General features: G+C 45.9%; 1 protein-coding gene across 1 annotated transcript in view; it reads right to left on the bottom strand.

The window, feature by feature from the left end:
• The window catches only part of Hsepi (D-glucuronyl C5-epimerase), a 208,722-nt gene that overhangs the window by 64,566 nt on the left and 125,358 nt on the right, over nucleotides 1–18,798 (bottom strand). The gene's annotated exons all lie outside the window — the stretch shown is intronic.

The following is an 18,798-nucleotide window of genomic DNA, read 5'->3' as shown; positions in this document are numbered from 1 at the left end:
CGGACTACAGCCTCTCAGCACAAGGTAGGTGTGCTGCTGCCTCACGCTGCCACCTCTGTGCCTCTTCCTCCTCGTCAACCTCCCTCAGGAACCCCTGAAAGTCCAGTGTGGAGGCAACGAAAGTGGTGTCGTCATTGCCCTCAGCTGCCTCCATGCCGTAATAAGAGTTGTTGATTCACTGAGCTAAATTCTTTTGCATACAGGCACAGCCTTTCCATATTTTCTATTGAAATGAGTCTTTCACAGGTTACCGTACTTATTATTCCTGGATTACCACTGCTACCAGGCATTATTATAAACATACCTCTGAGAGCTATGAATGAGGATTTAGAATGCGTGATACATTGACGCATACAATCAGAGCAGTGGTTGGTAAACAACATAGTCAGTTGGAGAGATCACTCATAAACACTGCCAATGGTGACCTGCCACTTCCTTGAATACCCCTGAATTTTGTTTTTTCCACTCTCTTCTTGCACTCACATTTCAACAGTTAACCATCTGTGTTACATATGCACCAAAATCACTTAATTTGTGATCATGTTTGTTATCATAGGTGGAATCGCCACACCCACCTAGTGAAGAATTACTCTGTGCAATTCATTCTTTACCAGACAGGCATGTTCTTTTCCTATTTTCTATTGATGTGAGTCTTTAACAGGTTACATATTATTCCTGGATTACCACAGCTTCTGGATATTTTTATAAACATACCTCCGAAAGCTTTAACTGAGAATTCAGAATAAATGATTCAAGGATGCATCCAGTCAGAGCAGTGGCTGGTAAACAATGCAGCAAGTTGCAGAGATTGTCCTCACTGAGTCCATAATGGTGGGCAACTTTGGCTTTCTTCTCACCACCATCAATCCTCTCTATTACAACAAACTTTTGGGTGTACATTAATGTTGGCTTCTTCTTCCCCTTCCTTAAAGAAGTTGTAGGCTTAGGAGGGTTACGATCGGCCATGGTAACAATGCGCAGGTGGAGGAAGCACCGGGGGGGGGGGGGGGGAGAGAGAGAGAGAGAGAGAGAGAGAGAGAGAGAGAATAGTCTCAGACACCAAACCAGAACCACATGCTGTACAGGAGACAATGTACTAAGCTGAGCGGGCACTGGGGCTCACGTGCACACGCCCTTCATGATTAGTGTGGGAGGAAAGCGCTGTGATTGGCTTAGAGTAAGTGCCGTGCTTATACATGATTAGTTTAGTAATTAATGGCCGGCTGGACATGAGGACCTGAAATGATGGTGGCATGTATTACACTAGGCATTGGAAAACCGTCACTTTAGAGGGTGCATCCACGAATTTCATGTAATTTCCGCAATTTACTTATGTCACAAACTGTTGCATGATGTTGCTGCATATTATGAAACCACTATTTAGGATCGCATGGTTTAGGAGATTCTGCCATACAGGCACACCCTGGTTTAACAATGCAATTGGCTAAGTAAAAACCCATCGCTCGACAGGGTATCATAAATCAAGGATGATTTTACATGTAAGGCACAGGGATGCATTTTTGAGCCTTGGGTTCCCCCCCCCCCAGTCAAGTCCTACACCCACCCAAATGAGTTTAAAAAAAGTTTAAAGCCAATCTAAATGGCCTAACACCTGTAAAAGAAGGTAACCTAAGCCTAACAGCTGTAAATGAAGGTAACCTAAGCCTAACAGCTGTAAATGAAGGTAACCTAAGCCTAACACCTGTAAATAACTTACTAAAACCAACAAATAAACCTGACAGTCAGAAAAAATGTCAGAAAATATCAAGCAGCTCTCATCACTTTTTTTAAGTTCTTGTCCGGTCCTGGTTGTCATCTTTGCTATCACCCCCATAGCTATGGGACATGTGGTGCTCCCTAGCACTCACTCATCCTCCTCAAAGCCCTCAAACCCTGTCTCCGGGGGAGGGTCAGACGGGGTGTAAGCCTGACAAGGTGGGATGATGGTAGTGGGAGACTGATGTTCTGGCTCTGGGGGTGGCAATGGAGTGCGATGCAATGACTCATGAGGTGGCGATGGGGTGTGATGCCCATCACAAAACTGGGGGTAGGCCTATGATAGGCGAGGTAGGGTGGTATTTCTACCCCCATCATTAATCCGGCGTATCGCAAATAGGGGTATCATAAACCAGGGTTTGCCTGTATTTGTATTTTCCACCTTTCTGTTCACATGTTGTGGAGTTGCAGTTCTTTCCTTTTCCTGGTTTCCACGGTTTATAAGGCCTGTATTCAAAGTGGCTTTAGATGCTCCATAACACTCCTTCCTTTACAATTTACTCTGCACAGTTTAATATCCTCTTGCATGTTAATGATGCAAACTAGACTAATATTAGAACAATACAGAAAGCATGCAAGAGAATGATAAAGAATAATATGCAAAATCAACTGCTACGAAACAAGTAGTAATGTGCAAAGTCTCTTATGCCACTTAAAATAAGGACATAGAAAACTTCAAACTCTCTCCTCTATAATGATTTATTTACAGATTACAGCTTAACACTCTCGTGTATGAATATTTCTCAGACTACATCTTAACACTCTCATGGATGAATATTTCTCATATTACATCTTAACACTCTCATGTATGAATATTTCTATCATTTTACTATCAACTTGTTTTCATCAGTAATATGCTACAGTATTTGATATTTGAGATGTACTGTGCAGAATAAATTACTATTTAAAGATGCAAAACAAAAGCTTCGAAACTTTGTAGAATGCACTCCTTAAAACATATTTGCACACTAAGCAATGTATTCTCATAAGTTATGGAAAATAACTTACCTGCTACCTAGCTGTGTAATGTATGGGAACATAATCCATCTCTCTATCTATTGCCAAACGCCTCAGTCTCATAAGGGAAGGCCACAAACAAATTGCCTTCACGTCACTGTCCCCCACCATTTCACTCCCTTTCCCCAAGCTTACCCCCCCCCCCATCTTATATACCTCTCCATTCCATCCCTCCATCTCATCCTTGGCCTCCACCTCCCTCTCCCTCCCTCCACCTCACTAACGTACACTTTCTTCGTTAATCCTTTGTGCTCCATCCTCTCCACATGGCCAAACCACCTCAGTGTATTTCTCCTAATGCTTTCTATCACATCCACATCCACACCACAATGCTCCTTCACTTGCTCATTTGTCAGTCAGTCTCTCCACGTAACTCCCCGTGCTCCTCTCAATTAACTCATTTCCATTGCTCTCACTCTTGACGTGTGTCCTTCCAACAAGGTCCAAGCTTCACTTCCATATGTTAGAGCTAATATCACAAAACAGTGTTTTATTTCCATGCTCACTTCGCTATTTCTTATCACTGCTTTAAAAAAACATACGATAAATATAAACAACAGCTAAAAAAGAACATTAAGCTGTAACATACATAACAAAATACTGATGCACGGCCCTAAGAATGCACATAGAAAGGGTGCCCAAAAACTGAAAATAGCCTTTTAAAGTATACATACTGTATCCTGTGAATATGCTGCCATCATCCAACTAACCTCTTGAAAATGGTACTGTCTTTTCTAGTTTATAACTGCTGTTTTATTTAGCTTAAAACAGACTTTCCAAACTGGTTGGATTAGATAATGCCTTCGATAACTTCACCTATACGAGAGACCTTTAGTTCATTCGTTTACTCACAGTTACAAAGGCTGCAACATGCATGCATGTGTCAGCCCTGGTCCCCTAATGATGGCTCTCCACACTGCTCAGTAACTAGCAGCCTCTCCATTTTGTCCGTTATCCCTGAGGTCGCATTCCATGGCCTCATCCCACGTCTCTTTTGGTCTGCTGCTTGCAGCTATACCCTTGATGTTCACATCTCTAACCTTCTGCACCCAGTTGTCGTCCTCCATCCTCTCTCCACAACCCCAAACCATCTCAGTCCATCCCTTCTTATCACAATACTAATACATTCAAGTCCCAACCTTCCTTTCAACTCTTCATTTGTAATCCTAACCCCCCTGGCCTGACATTCTGGGACACATTACACATTCATATAATTACTGTACTATCATCTATGTACATTTGAGCCTATGAATATCTACCTCCTTTACTGCCCAATTCTCACTACTTTACAACATTACACTCCTAATAAATACTGCATACAAGGACCCCTTGGGAAAGCCCTATATTTTTCAGGAGGGGTAACAACTCCCTGAACTTCTTCCAACCACTCCTTACCCTTGCCACCAGCCCGACCTCCAGCACATAGAACATGTCCCCCACCCATATAACAAAACTCCTCCACACACTCCTAAGGCTCACCAACAAGAATAATTCTTTCATACTTCTCTACCTCTACATGCTTTTCCTTACACACTTCACACACAAAATCAGCATTCTTTTGCACTGTACCTCTAATACCGCTACATGTCTCATGCACCCACTTATCAGAAACACTGCACAAGATGCAGCTACTACCCACACCCTTGTTGTAAACTGCACATGACCACACTCCCTCTGCTCTGACAATACCACCACCTGCCCTAGGATATCGTCACTGTTTTATCCAGATTTACATTCAAACCCGCGTACCCCATTCCATCTCTCCATTTCCTAAATCTTTCCTCTGCTACCTTTTCATTCTCTGCAGTCAACACCACTTCATCAGCATACAACACCTCCCATGGGGGTTCAGTTCGGAAATCACATGAGAGAGCTTCAAGCACCATGAGAGCAATTAAGAGTTTAAAACTGATCCCTGATACACGCCATCATTTAGAGAAAACTCACCACTCAAACCTCAACTCACTCTCGCCTGGATGTTCTTGGTTCTTGGTTCTTGGTGTTGAGTTAGGGCTTTCAATTCCGAGGGGGTCGGAGGAGCCCTTCCGGTGGCTTATGGAGCAGATGTCTTGCCTAGATGCGATGCAGTTGCCTGGACTTCCTTAAGAAGACACACACCAAACGAATGACAGGATACCTTAGGGTACTGTTCAGACCCACACCTCCAAGGAGTACTGGCAGAGTGAAGTCTCGCACACCTAAGATAGACAGACGATCCCTCAATTCTGTGCGCATGGAGTGAAATCTTGGACAGTGCAAAAGAAAGTGGGCAATTGTTTCCTCTTGATCTCTGCACCACTGGCAGTAAGGGTCTGGCACCAGGCGTAGGCGGTGGAGATGGGACGCCAGACCAACGTGTCCAATGCGCAGTCTGGTGAGTGCCACGTCCAAGGCACGAGCAGTGGAACGGGCCCAAGGGTGACAAGAGGAGTCCGTGCGGTAAGCCCCTAAGGTGGAGGAGGGGAGCTCTGCTGCCAATTCTGAGTCCCAGGCCTTTCCACTAGCAACCGTCAGAAGCCTGCTACAAGTTGCCTCTTGAAGTGGAAGAGTCTCCACTGCTGCTGAGGTCAAAGCCAGCCTTGCAGCCCTATCGACTATCTCATTGCCCCTGATGCCCACATGAGATGGTATCCACTGTGGCGAAGTACCCAATTCTCCTGGAGAAGTTGACTCAGCAGGGTCTGAATCTCATAGAGGAGATGTCTCGCTGACTGTGCCTTGGGGGACACAATAAGGTGCAATGCTGCCAGACAGTCTGTATAAATGACCACCTTCTGGGGTTGGAGATGTGCCTTGATGAAGGCCAAGGCCTTGAAGAGGGCGAAAAGTTCCGACGTGACACTATCATGAAGTGCAGCCAAGCGCCATGTTTGGCAGAGAGAAAGGTCCACTAAGTATATTGCCGCAGCAGATGCTGCGGGTGTTGTGGTGTGTGAACCGTCAGTAAATACTTCAAAGTATCCCGCATACACCGTGAGCCGACAGCTCTCTGTACAATGCTGGTGCTAGATGTCCATCTTGAGATTTGTCAAAAGACTCCGACAGGCAGAATGATACTAGAGATGAGAGGTCCCTCCAAGGCGGTGTTGGGGGCACTGAGGAGGGGCTGACGGAGTGGTGGTGGCAGTGAGAGGGACCTGTACGCCCAGAGAGCCCTGATCAAGAGTGGCTGGCGGGACCTCACAGGCCAAGCAGGATGTGACAAAATGACACCCGCCTCTCGAAGAGCACTGGTAAAGGGTGATGGCGGGAGGAGTGTTGTATGGCCTGGTAGCGGCGGCAAACGAGCTTCGACCTGGTGACATGTAGAGGAGGGACACCACTCTCCGCCTGCAAGGACAGCACGGGGAAGAACAAAATGCGCCCAGGGCAATGCGTAGGGCGGCGTTTGTATCGGGTCAAGTTTTCGCAACTGAGTGGAGGATGCTGAACCATAAACTGAGCACCCGTAGTTAATCTTTCCCAAGATAGCAGCACGGTAGTAGCCTAAAAGAAGGTCACGGTTGGCACCCCATTTAGACCCTGCTACACTCTTCATGACGTCTAGCCTCTTGGCGCAGGATGTTCGGAGGTATTCTATGTGGTGACGCCACGTAAGGACTGGCCCATCCAGACGAAGTCCCAAGAAGGTGTGAGTACGGACTACAGGAGGAGATTCAGTGCCTATCCTGACCAACGGCTGAGATGGCATGCGACGCAAGGTGAAGGCCATCACGGCACACTTTGACACCCCGATCTCCAGATCCCATTGGTGAACCCAGTCCTCTAGAGTTGAGACAGCCGCCTGAAGTCTCCTCTGTGCACCTTCCATGGTGGTGTCCCTGCTAATGATAGTCACGTCATCTGCATAAACCAATGTGGAGACGTCCGGATGGTTGGGCAGGTCTGACATCAAAACATTGAAAAGCAAGGGGCTGAGAACTGAGCCTTGGGGCACCCCTCTACGGATGGGACGAGGAGAGGAAGTGGCCCCACCAACAGATACGACATAACTCCTGCCATCCAGATAGTTGACAAACCATGCCAACACTGAACCAGAGACCCCAAGGCGGGAGAGCTTATACAGGATGCCAGTATGTGGCGATGAGTCAAAGGCCCCCTTGATGTCCACGAAAAGGGCCAGCATATATCGCCCCTTGCGGTCGTGTCGTGGATCAGGTATTCCAGCTGGCAGAGTATGTCCAAGGTGCCCCGGCATGGGCGAAAACCACATTGTTCCTCTTTAAGAAGGGATCTAGATTCTAGCCACCATGACAGGCGACGAGCCACCATCCTCTCCAGCAGTTTCCCTACACACGAGAGAAGGCGATGGGCCTGTACGAAGATGGCTTGGTCGGGTCCTTGCCTGGCTTAAGGAAAGGCAGCAGCATTGAGGACTTCCATTCCACCGGGAATATTCCCTGGCTCCAGCTGCGATTATAAATGTGAAGGAGGCAATCCTGCAGGTTGGGTGTCAGTCGCTGGAGGAATTCATTGGTCACAGAGTCTGGGCCCGCCGCCCTGCCAGTCCGAAGGGCAGACAAGGCGGAGACAAGTTCTGAGGCGGTGAAAAGATTGTCTAGACCAGCAGTTGCAGGGGAAGAGACGCTTCGTTGTATTGCCTCCTCGTACACCGTGGAAGAGGGCAAAGCAGATGGATGGCCGAACTGGGTGTCGAAGAATGACGCCAGATAGTCAGCCTTGGACAGGTCATCAAGCAGGCACAGACCATCCCTGCGGAGTGGATAAGTGTGGGTGGTAGGCGTCCTGACATAGCCCGTAAGAATCTCCAAGTGCGGGCCGTGGAGGTGGAGAAGGAAAGGCTGGCACAGAAGGAGGTCCAGGCTTGCCGTTTGCCGACTTGATGGTTCTGGAGCAGATGGCATTAATCCGACGGTACTTGCCCCAGTTCTAGGCTAGGGTTGCGGCTCCACATGTGCCAGGCTCGATGACGGGCCCTGACTGCATCCGCACACTCGACTGACCACCATGGGACTCCTGCTCGGTGTACACAACGGCGAGTTGAACGCTCAAAGACTCTGCCTCCCACCTCAACCAAGAGATGTGCAAACTCCTTAGCCGACAGTGGAGGGGAGCCCCAGCTGCCTGGAAAACAGGAAGCCAGTTCCTTCTGGAATGTGTCCCATTTGTCTCCCACCAGCTTCCATCTTGGGCGACAGTCTCCTGACTGCAACGTGGAAAGGCCCGGATAATCATAGAAGACTGGTAGATGATCGCTGCCCATATAGGGACCCACCTCTACAACTGGACACTGGAACACTGGATCTCCAAGGCAGAGGTCCAAGACTGATGGTCGTCCGGAATGGGGGTCATATCTGGTGTACAGGCCAGGAGGTGTGAGAAGTCCGATGCGTGGGGAGTCTAAGAGTGCCTGAAAAAGAGACGATCCTGATACATTATTGATGGTTAGTGAAGGATCCCAGAGAGGTGATGATGGGCGTTAAAATCCCCCATGATGAAGGCAGGGGCCGGCAGCTGATGAAAGTAATGTACTAATTCCTCCCGGGACACATCCTGACATGGATTGTAACATAACAGCACTGACGCCCATCCAGATCTAAGAGCCACCCTTACCGCCAAGACTTCCATCAGGCCACTGGGATATTGGGTAAGAGGCAAACTCACACTCTGGGAGGTCTCCCGACAGCCAGTAATAGGCCCCCACCCCTCCCCTGAGGGCGGTCGGACCTATAGACTATAAAACCCCCCAGGGTGAGGCGGATGCGGGGTTGTAGCCAGGTCTCACACACCCCTACCACATTTGGTTCCTTTTCAGCCACTAAAATTTTAAAATCCTGTGACTTGTGGACTAGTGAATGAGAATTCCACAGCAGGATTCTTAAGCCACCTGTACCCCCCATGACAGTATCAGGGACAATAGCCGCGGCCAAAGGAGGGAACAGATTTCTATGAGGGACTTCCCCTGTTGGTGTAATGCCAGTGCCTCGGTGAGAAGTGTTATAAAAGAGTTCCCAGAACCTGGACCCTCATCAATGGAAGACAGAGGCTCTGAATTTCGTTGATGTCCTGGATGGGTAGGGTGAAGTCTCCGTCGGCCCAACAAAGGCAGGGCAGGGGTGGGGCCAGAGGAACACTGTTGTGAGGTACCATCATTCCCAATGGTAGCCATATCTGGATCCTGTGGAGGCACCCCCTGGGCTTGAGGGCTGGCAGTGCGGTGACGGTTGTGAAAAACAGTGTGGGGGCGTGATGGTGCCTTATTCACAGTGGTGTCTGCGTGGATAATGACCTCTGCCCCTGATGCGGGGTGGGTGGAGACTCCCAATACATCAGTCAGTCCTAGGTCCTCCTCCTGAACATCATCAGCAAGGACTGCATAGCGGTTTGAGGATACACAGTTAGCATAAGTCTTACCTTGCTGAGCGAGGGCACTGCGGGGGCCTGGGAAGGTGTCAGTCGACCTGGCCCACTGGGAGTCGGGTGCTACGGGACGCAGTGTGTAGTTCACGAAGGCACTTGTTGGTCTCCGCAGAGCTGGCACCTGCCTTCATCATGGTCATGTATATGTAGTTGGCCCTCCTGTAGATGGGGCAGACCTTGGACACCACCCTGTGTTCATCACTTCCACAAATAAAACACCTAGGGTCTCTGGTGCATTTCTGGTTGTCCTCTGATCCTGCCCTAAAGGGGTGATAGCCACTACACATGGAGCACCTAACCTTGTTTCTACAAGTAAGTCGGGTATGACCAAACAGATGGCAATTATGGCAACGTAATATGGGACGGGTGTACTCACCAACCGGGAACGACAAGTACCGAAGAAGACCCTGGAGGGAAGGGGGCCACGATAGACGAGTCTTACCCATTGTGACTGGCTGGAAGCACCGGGTCCGGAAAGCGAACCGGAATCCTGGTAACCTCCAAGAGTTGAGAGGCATGGTTGTCTGCAGGGCGCAGCCTCTCTGCTATCACTGAGACGTCCAGTTCTGGGGAAATCGGCCCAATCTTGCCCACTTTTACAGCACCTCCGGGTTCATAACTGGCGCGCCTGCACACCACAGCCCAAGGTCCCAAATTCACCATTTCCTCGGGCTGTTGTTCGAGCTTGGTCAAGTTAGCTGAAAAGATTGTAAAGGATAGGCACGATCCATCCCCCAGTGGCTTGGTGGATCCCTCCACAATGTATTTAGCAAAAGGAGATTCATTGAGGGCATCTGTCACCCTCTGTGGGTGACAAAACACTCTGGATCGGTCCTGGGTCCGCACTATGTAGGTCACCCTTGTCTGCACTGCCACACCTTCCTCTAGAGCTTGAGTGACGGGCTTGGGCTGAGGCAACGTTTTCCTGGCCTTCTCAGTCGATCCCGAAGACTTTTCCTCACCCGAGGTTGACATATGGTGGGGTCTTTTTCCGCCCTGCCAGCCGGTGTCCATATCTGCTCCTCCACTCTCCCCTTCCATTATTCACCACTACACACACACACGCACCTTCCCTCCACACAAGAGGTACTAAACACTCTACCCCGTATATCACACTCTACGGTAAGATGTAAGAGCAACGTCACTCCGGGTACCGGGACCAGATCTCCGAAACGTCCGTACGCTACGGCTCTCTCACCCCAAAATCTCGCCTGGATGTGAGCACCTTCATACACCACCACAACCACTCCAACTAAGCACTCCTCAATCCCAAGTCCCCCACTGACCACCTCACCACCTCTGCAGGTAAACTGTTAAAGGTCTTTTCCAAACCAACAAAAAGAATCCATAATTCTCTTCTTCCCCTACGCATCCTTCCTGAAGCCACCAGACAAAAACACTGTACCACTGGTCCCCCTGCCCCTGTGAAAGTAGACAAAATGTCAGTGGATAAAAGGGGCATGGGTGATTTGGTCCATGAGGAGCCCAAAATGCTGTTGTAATAAGACTATTTATGAGCACAGTAAACCCTTGATGCTCCCGGATTTGAAGCTCACGGATTTTTCACTCTGGTGATATATAATAATGAATAGTGAAATAAAATGAAAAAATATAGAGTTTGAATGGTGCACATATGTACACCCATGGACCAAAGTTTCGGCACCCCCTGGACAGGTATTAAGGCTAAGTCAGGGTAGCAGATGGAACAGACGTTCGGACAAGGTAGTGTATCAGGGTGGTAACGAGACTAAGGTTCACTTTTCATGAGCTCAGTCTCAAATCTTTCGTGAGTCACCTACGTTTTCCACCGACAGGCTTCTACAATTTCTTTCCAATACTCTTCATCTGCCCCTTATATAACCCTTTCATGCTCCGGTGTTACACTTCACATCTGTTAACTATTATTATGTGATTTTATTCAGATTACGGAGGGTCTATGGAGGTCAGCGGAATTATTTAGTCAGTCTGTAGCCTTACTAAGCTGTATAAAATCGTGTGTGTGTGTGTGTGTGTGTGTGTGTGTGTGTGTGTGTGTGTGTGTGTGTGTGTGTGAGAGAGAGAGAGAGAGAGAGAGAGAGAGAGAGAGAGACAGACAGACAGACAGACAGACAGAATACTGTGTGTGTGTGTGTCAGACAGACAGACAGAGAATCTATGTCTATCTATCTATCTACCAAGGCTCTCCCCCACCCACCATACCCTCCCTCTATCTATCTATCTATCTATCTATCTATCTGTCTGTCTGTATGTCTGTTTGTCTATCTATCTGTCTGTCTGTCTATCTATCTACCTGTCTGTCTGTCTATCTATCTACCTGTCTGTCTATCTATCTGTCTTAACTATCAATCTATCTATCTATGGCTGGCATCTGGCCGCGTCATTGCCAGCCAACAGTCACAAGCCACAACACACCACGCGCTTAGATTTCGCTTGCACCGCCAGTTCAAATAGACTTTAACCCATTCTAACACCTTCTAACACTTCTAACACTCCTAACACTTCCAACACTCCTAAAACTTCTTCTAACACTCCTTCTAACACTCCTATCATTGTCTTTCTCTTCAAAATAATTATTTACTATCAGTTTTTCCTATCTTATTCTTCCCTCATCCCTCTTTCATCCTTCTAACACTCCTACTAGCACTCCTACTAACTCTCTTACTCTCCTATTAACTCTCCTACTCTTACTAACTCTCCTGCTCTCCTACTAAATCTACAAAATAATTCATATCAATAATTCATGTCAAAGGTATGGGTCACAAGGCAAAGGTCAATAGTAATAAGGCTTTCTAATACTCCTACTAACACACACACACACACACACACACACACACACACACACACACACACACAGCATCAAAGACACTGTGTAACTGCTTATGTAACATTCTCTCTCTCTCTCTCTCTCTCTCTCTCTCTCTCTCACACACACACACACACACACACACACACACATACACAGTATTCTCTGTCTGTCTGTGTGTCTGTCTGTCAGTCTGTCTGTCTCTCTCTCTCTCTCTCTCTCTCTCTCTCTCTCTCTCTCTCTCTCTCTCTCACACACACACACACACACACACACACACACACACACACACAGATGTAGTTAAAAACATGATCGCTCTGCCTTCTAAAGGTAGGCGATAATAATATAATAATAACAACATCGTAGATGTGTACTGTAGTGTTCCTAACATTACACTAAATAACTGCAGACCCAAACGTGCTTATATTACGGAGCACTAATATATTAACCACAAAACCGACCACAGACCGTTCTTATCATTACCACTGCACCTTCCCTATAGCACTTCACCATGGTAATACAACCCACTGTAGTCCTCTGTGAGATCGCTACACGTGTTTGGGAAAAATAACAGTGCACAACATGCCTACAAACCGCTAAAATAAGCATATGATGTTTCACTGACATCCATCAAATAGCCTAGGAGAAGTTTGTGGACAAACAAACAAACGACTGGACACAGACAGACAGAAGCAGAATGTCTCGCATCGGTATGTACTGACATCCATCAAATAGCCTAGGAGAAGTTTGTGGACAAACAAACAAACGACTGGACACAGACAGACAGAAGCAGAATGTCTCGCATCGGTATGTAACGACCTGACAAAACTCTTGTGATCCTGAATTGCAGGTGTCAGCACAGTAATAATAATAATAATAATAATAATAATAATTAATCACATGTTATTAGGCACGATACTGAGAAGGCCACACACCGGAATAGCATGTGTCGACGCAATGCAGAATCTGTTTGCCATGACAGAAGGTTGGGTTGCGGTCAAACATTAATTTAGTATTACTATAACCCTACCATTACAGCATATTATGGCACTGTTTGGTTTTATATGTCACAGCTGTTTTCACTTGTTTTATCAGGGAGATTATGGTATTTGTCCTCCTCTGTATCATGGATATTAACATGTGATTATTGTTACTACTACTACTACTACTACTACCACTACTACTACTACTACTACTACTACGATTATTATTATTATTAATATTATTATTATTATTATTATTATAACTATGATGACACTTACAAAGCAGGATCGTAATAGTTTTGTCAGGTTGTCATATACCGATGCGAGACATTCGGGCTCAGTCTATGTCCAGCCGTGTGTTTGTCCGCTAACTTCTAGGCAATTTAATGGATGTCAGTGAAACGTCACAGGTGTATTTTAATGGGTTGTAGGCATGTTGTGCGCTGTTATTTTTCCCAAACATGTGTAGTGATCCCACAAAGGACTTCAGTGGGTTGTATTACTATGGTGAAGTGCTACAGGTAAGGTCCAGTGGCAATGATAGGAACGGTCTGTGGTTAATATATCAGAGCTCCGTAATATTGGCACGTTTGGGTCTGCGACTTTTATAATTATGTAATGTTCTGAATACTGCAGATGTATGTTGTTGCTGTCAATTTTATAATTATTCTTATTAATGCATGCCACGTATATTCACCGGTAAAAGGTGAACAACAGGTCTGGTGGCCCAAGAAGGAGGTGAGGGGTAAAATGGTTCGTAGTGGGGGAGGAATAGAGCTCATGGCGGGTGGGAGAGAGGGGGGTGGGGTGCAACTGGGGTAGCGGTGCCGAGTCAGTGGCGAGTTGTCGACGGTGGGACACAGACAGTATGATTAACAGATACACAGACATAAGGACAATCATATGTATTATTATACAGATTTATAGTGGAGTGGTAATAGGAGTAGCAGTAGTAGTATTGTGAGGGGAATTGCAGTAGACACAATGGGGAAAGGGGGAATAGTAGTGGCAGTGGCAATAATGGTATTAACAGATTCAGCAGTCTTGTGCTAACGTTGTTTGTCTGGGAGTGATGATGCGAGCAATAATGTAATACAGTAGGGGTTATAGGACCGGACGACAAGAAACCCTCCAAGGAATATGACGACTCGCAGTAAGAGGATACCGGGAAGTAAGAGTAATAAAAGAGGCAGAGACTGAAGGAAAATAATGCACGTATAAGGTGAAGCCACAGTTAAGGCCTTGATAATAAGGCGGAGCAGGATACCACAGCTGTGTCTTCGTTGTCTCATAATATTTTGTGTTGTTTGCATCTAATTTCATCTGGTTATAGTAAATTATTGGCGAATGCTCTCCGCTGTCCATCACAATGTGGTTTAGTCGTCCACATAAAATAATTGCCACATTTATAACCATCCGCACAACTACTGTGAGAATCAACATTAAATTCACAATCATTCTATATTATAGCTATAGACAATCCAGTGATAACATTCACAAAAATTATAACTGCAGTTATAATGACATGTTGCAACTTATATACAACTGGCTCGGTGCTTTATTTGTGTGATGAGGATCCGAAACAGATGGGTCAGTATCACAGGACACCATGATAACACAGTAGTCTATGTTATATGTTACAGTATGTATGTTACGAACGCATAATGTTTTGCAGGTGAATAGCATGGAAATGTTTCGAATCCAGTGTCATTAGGTTTCTCACTATTCGCCTCGTAGCTCGGTTCCAAAGTACCACTCACGGTTGTCCGTTCACCTGCCCTCTCTCTAACCCTGACTTCCACTTCCTTCCATCGAGGGGGGTACCGAAACTTTGGTTCGCGGGTGTACATCACACATCGATCATAACTCATCATACTCAACTACACATTAAGGTGAAATGAGAAGAATGTATTGTACACTGATAAGAACTGATGAGAATACAGTGACATTAGTGTACAGTACTGTATGGTATTTTTAAAACCGTTTATTGTACAATTTATTGTATTTTGCACTATGTTCACGAATAATCAATTATCATTATCACTAAAGCACCAGAAACCATTTTCTTTATCGTGTAGGCATATTTTCAGTATGGTAGGGGTAACTAATTTGATGCTCATGGATTTCCCATTCTCGCGGGGCTCTCTGTTCCCTAACCCCCACGAGCATCAAGGGTTTACTATATAAGAGTTTGCATATTATGAATTTCTTTAATATTTGCATGCTATAGTTTTCTTTTAAATTAGAAAAACATTACGTTATTTCCACAACATGGGGCAATTCACTACTCTGAAGCCCCAACATAATGCCAATATATCCACCATTCATAAACAGATGATACTGTGTTGTTAAGTGAAGACGAAGGAGAGCTGCAAGGCTTGGTGGATGAGTTTGGGAGAGTGTGTAAGAAAAGGAATCTAAAGATGAATGCAGGGAAGAGTAAAGTGATGGTCTTTGAGAGAGGTGAAGTCAGTGAATGTACAGCGAGGTTGAATGGTGAGGAAATGGAAAATATTAGTACGTTTAAGTACTTGAGGAGTGTGATTAGGAAGGATGGAAGTTTGGAGGGTGAAGTGCTTGAAAGGGTACAACAAGGAAGAAAGGTTGCTGGTTCCTTGAAAGCAGTGATAAGAAACAGGGAAGTGAGCAAAGAAGTGAGAAAGTTACTACATGACAGAATTGTGATACCAACTCTAACGGATGGAAGTGAAACCTGGACGTTGTTGGAAGGACACAAGTCAAGAGTGTGAGCAGTGGAAATGAGTTATTTAAGAGGAGCCTGTGGAGTCACATGGAGAGAGAGGCTGACAAATGAGGATATAAAGGAAAGTTGTGGTGTGAATGTGGATGTGATAGGAAGCGTTAGGAGGAACACACTGAGATGGTTTGGCCATGTGGAGAGGATGGAGGGTGAGAGACTGACGAGGAGAGTGTATGTGAGTGAGGTGGAGGGGGGGAGAGGGAGAGGGAGGCCGAGGATGAGATGGAGGGATGGAGTGGAGAGGTATATGAGAGAGGGGGGTGTGAGTTGGGAGCAGCAAGGCAGTGAAATGGCAGGGGACAGGGTGACGTGGAGGCGATTTGTTTGTGGCCACCCTGTATGGGATTAAGGCGTCTGGCAATAGATAGATAGATAAACAGATTAAAATGATAATCAGCAATTAAACACTTCAGTCTGTGCTGATCATATAATGAACTATATTTGTGCACCTCCCTGAATTTAAAGAGACCATCCATCTATCCATCATCCAATCCTACAATGCCCCATGAGGTGCGTAGGAGCCCTGGGCTAGGCAAGTTGGTCCTGACATTTAAGATGAGAGTGACCAGCCTCACTCATCCCTGAGTGGCATTAAATGAGCAATAAACCCCAACCACCCCTCGGATATTAACCTTCACCAGCTCATCTGATTGGAGCGCTGCAATTACCCACTAAACCACCAGGCGCTATAATTTGGTTATGTGGATACCCAGTATAGTAAATGGTTTCCTGGTGTACAGGAAACCATTCAGCCTGCCACTCAATGTAGTGCCATCCTTGAGAAATGAAATGCTTTTCTCCCCCCAGCACAACAATGACTGCACATCAGCTATGCTACTGGTGATCCAGTCCTACTGTCCTACTTGATGCCTAACCATGTAGTCTTTCCAACTCAATATTTAAGAATTAAGTCTCATGATTTAACTAAACATTTTTTTCTGGTGGAGCAATTTCAAGAGAAATGCAATCCATTTAAAAACAACCTTCACACATTCAATGGGCTTAAAGAAAAAAAATACTGGGGAGAATGCAATTTCCACGGAGGATATGCTGCAATAAACATTTGCTTGTATGGAACAACTGGTTAAGTTATGTTAAACATTTAAGATCACACTCAGAATCTGATGTAGAGTTAGATCCAGCGCTCTGGAAAGAGGCATGGGGGGGTCATCATCATCATCTAAGCCCCATGAGAAGCGTAGGAGCCCAGGGCTAGACAAGCTGGTCTTGACATTTAAGATGAGAGTGACCAGCCTCACTCATTCCTGAGTAGCATTATGTGAGCAATAAACCCCAACCACCCACTGGACATAAACCTGCACAGGCTGAATCTGACTGGGATGCCTAATTACCCACTAAACCACCAAGTGCCATAATTTGGTTATATGGTTACCACCCAGCATAGTAAATGGCTTCCTGGTGTACAGGAAACCATTTGGCTCGTCACTCAGTGTAGAGTCACCCATATACAGAAGGAAGAGGAAAGAATGTATAAATGAAAGAAGAGGAAGGAAGGAAAGAAGGAAGGAAGAGAGGAAAGGGCAGTCACCTGAGAGCAGCACTACATCGAGTGAGTGTATGATGTTTGCAAGATACAGTGAGTCCAAACAATATTTACCACAAGTTTAAGTTCACGCTAACCCATTACCAAAGTCCTCAAAATTTATTACCAAATCTCTTTTTTTACTGAAATGATTACGTAGTAACATTTACTTAAGATACCAACTGCTTCCATTTTGGTAAATAACACTGTTCCTTTACTGAGAGTAACCACTGGTCTGCCAAAAATATAAACCCCTATCTGTGCCAGTGATGTAACTATGAACACATTGTAATTAAGTGAAAGTATTCAGTACTTTAAGAGGTAGGTGAGGGTGCTCACCATCCACTCACTCGATGTAGTGCTGCTCTTGGGTGTCTGCCCTTTCCTCTCCTCCATCTTTCTTTCCTTCCATCCTCTTCTGCCTTTCTTTCCTTCATTCTTTCTTCATCCTTCTGCCTACAGGTGACTTTACACTCTCTCTTCTGTCTTTCTTTACTTCATTCTTTCCTCTTCCTTCTGCCTGTGGGCGACTCTACACTGAGTGGCAAGCCAAATGGTTTCCTGTACACCAGGAAACCATTTATTACGCAGGGTGGTAACCATATAACCAAATTTTGGCGCCTGGTGGTTTAGTGAGTAATTATCGGATTGAGCTGGTGATGATTTATATCCAAGGGATGGTTGGGGTATCTTGTTCACGTAATGCCACTCAGGGATGAGTGAGGCTGGTCACTCTCATCTTAAAAGTCAGGACCAACTTGCCTAGCCCTGGATTCCTACGCTCCTCATGGGGCAACATAGGATTGGATGATGAATGGAAGGATGGATTCAGTAGTTTATCTATCTACAGCTAGATGCCTTAATCCAGTGAGGGGTGTCCCCAGCAAATCGCCTCCATGTCACCTTGTCCCCTGCCATTATGCTGCCCTTCCCCCAGCTTACACCCCCCTTTCTCATTAACCTCTCTACTCCATCCCTTCATCTCATCCTCAGTCTCCCCCTCCCCCCCTTCCACTTCACTCACATAGTCTCCTACTTAGTCTCTCACTCCATCCTCTCCACATGGCCAAACCACCTCAATGTATTTCTCCTAACACTTTCTATCGCATCCACATCAACACCACAATGCCCCTTCACTTCCTCATTTGTCAGTCTCTCTCTCCATGTAACTCCACATGCTCCTCTCAAATAATTCATTTCCACTGCTCGCACTCTTGACTTGTGTCCTTCCGACAAAGTCCAAGTTTCATTTCCATAAGTTAGAGTGGGGATCACAATACTGTTATGCAGTGATTTTTTTACGTTCATGCTCACTTCCCTATTTATCACTGCTATCAATGAACCAGCACTCTTTCTTCTTTGCTGTACCCTTTCAAGCACTTCATCCTCCAAACTTCCATTCTTACTAGACACATTACCTAAGTACTGAAATACGGTACATTCACATTTCCCATATCCTCACTATACAGCCTCACTGTGCATTCAATTACTTAATTTCTCTCAAAGACCACAACTTTTCTCTTCCCTATATTCA

Source organism: Coenobita brevimanus, chromosome 42, assembly GCF_032717465.1.
Source record: "Coenobita brevimanus isolate Jiangsu-jjx chromosome 42, ASM3271746v2, whole genome shotgun sequence".
NCBI classification, from domain to species: domain Eukaryota; kingdom Metazoa; phylum Arthropoda; class Malacostraca; order Decapoda; family Coenobitidae; genus Coenobita; species Coenobita brevimanus.
This window is presented reverse-complemented; position numbering and strand designations above follow the sequence as displayed.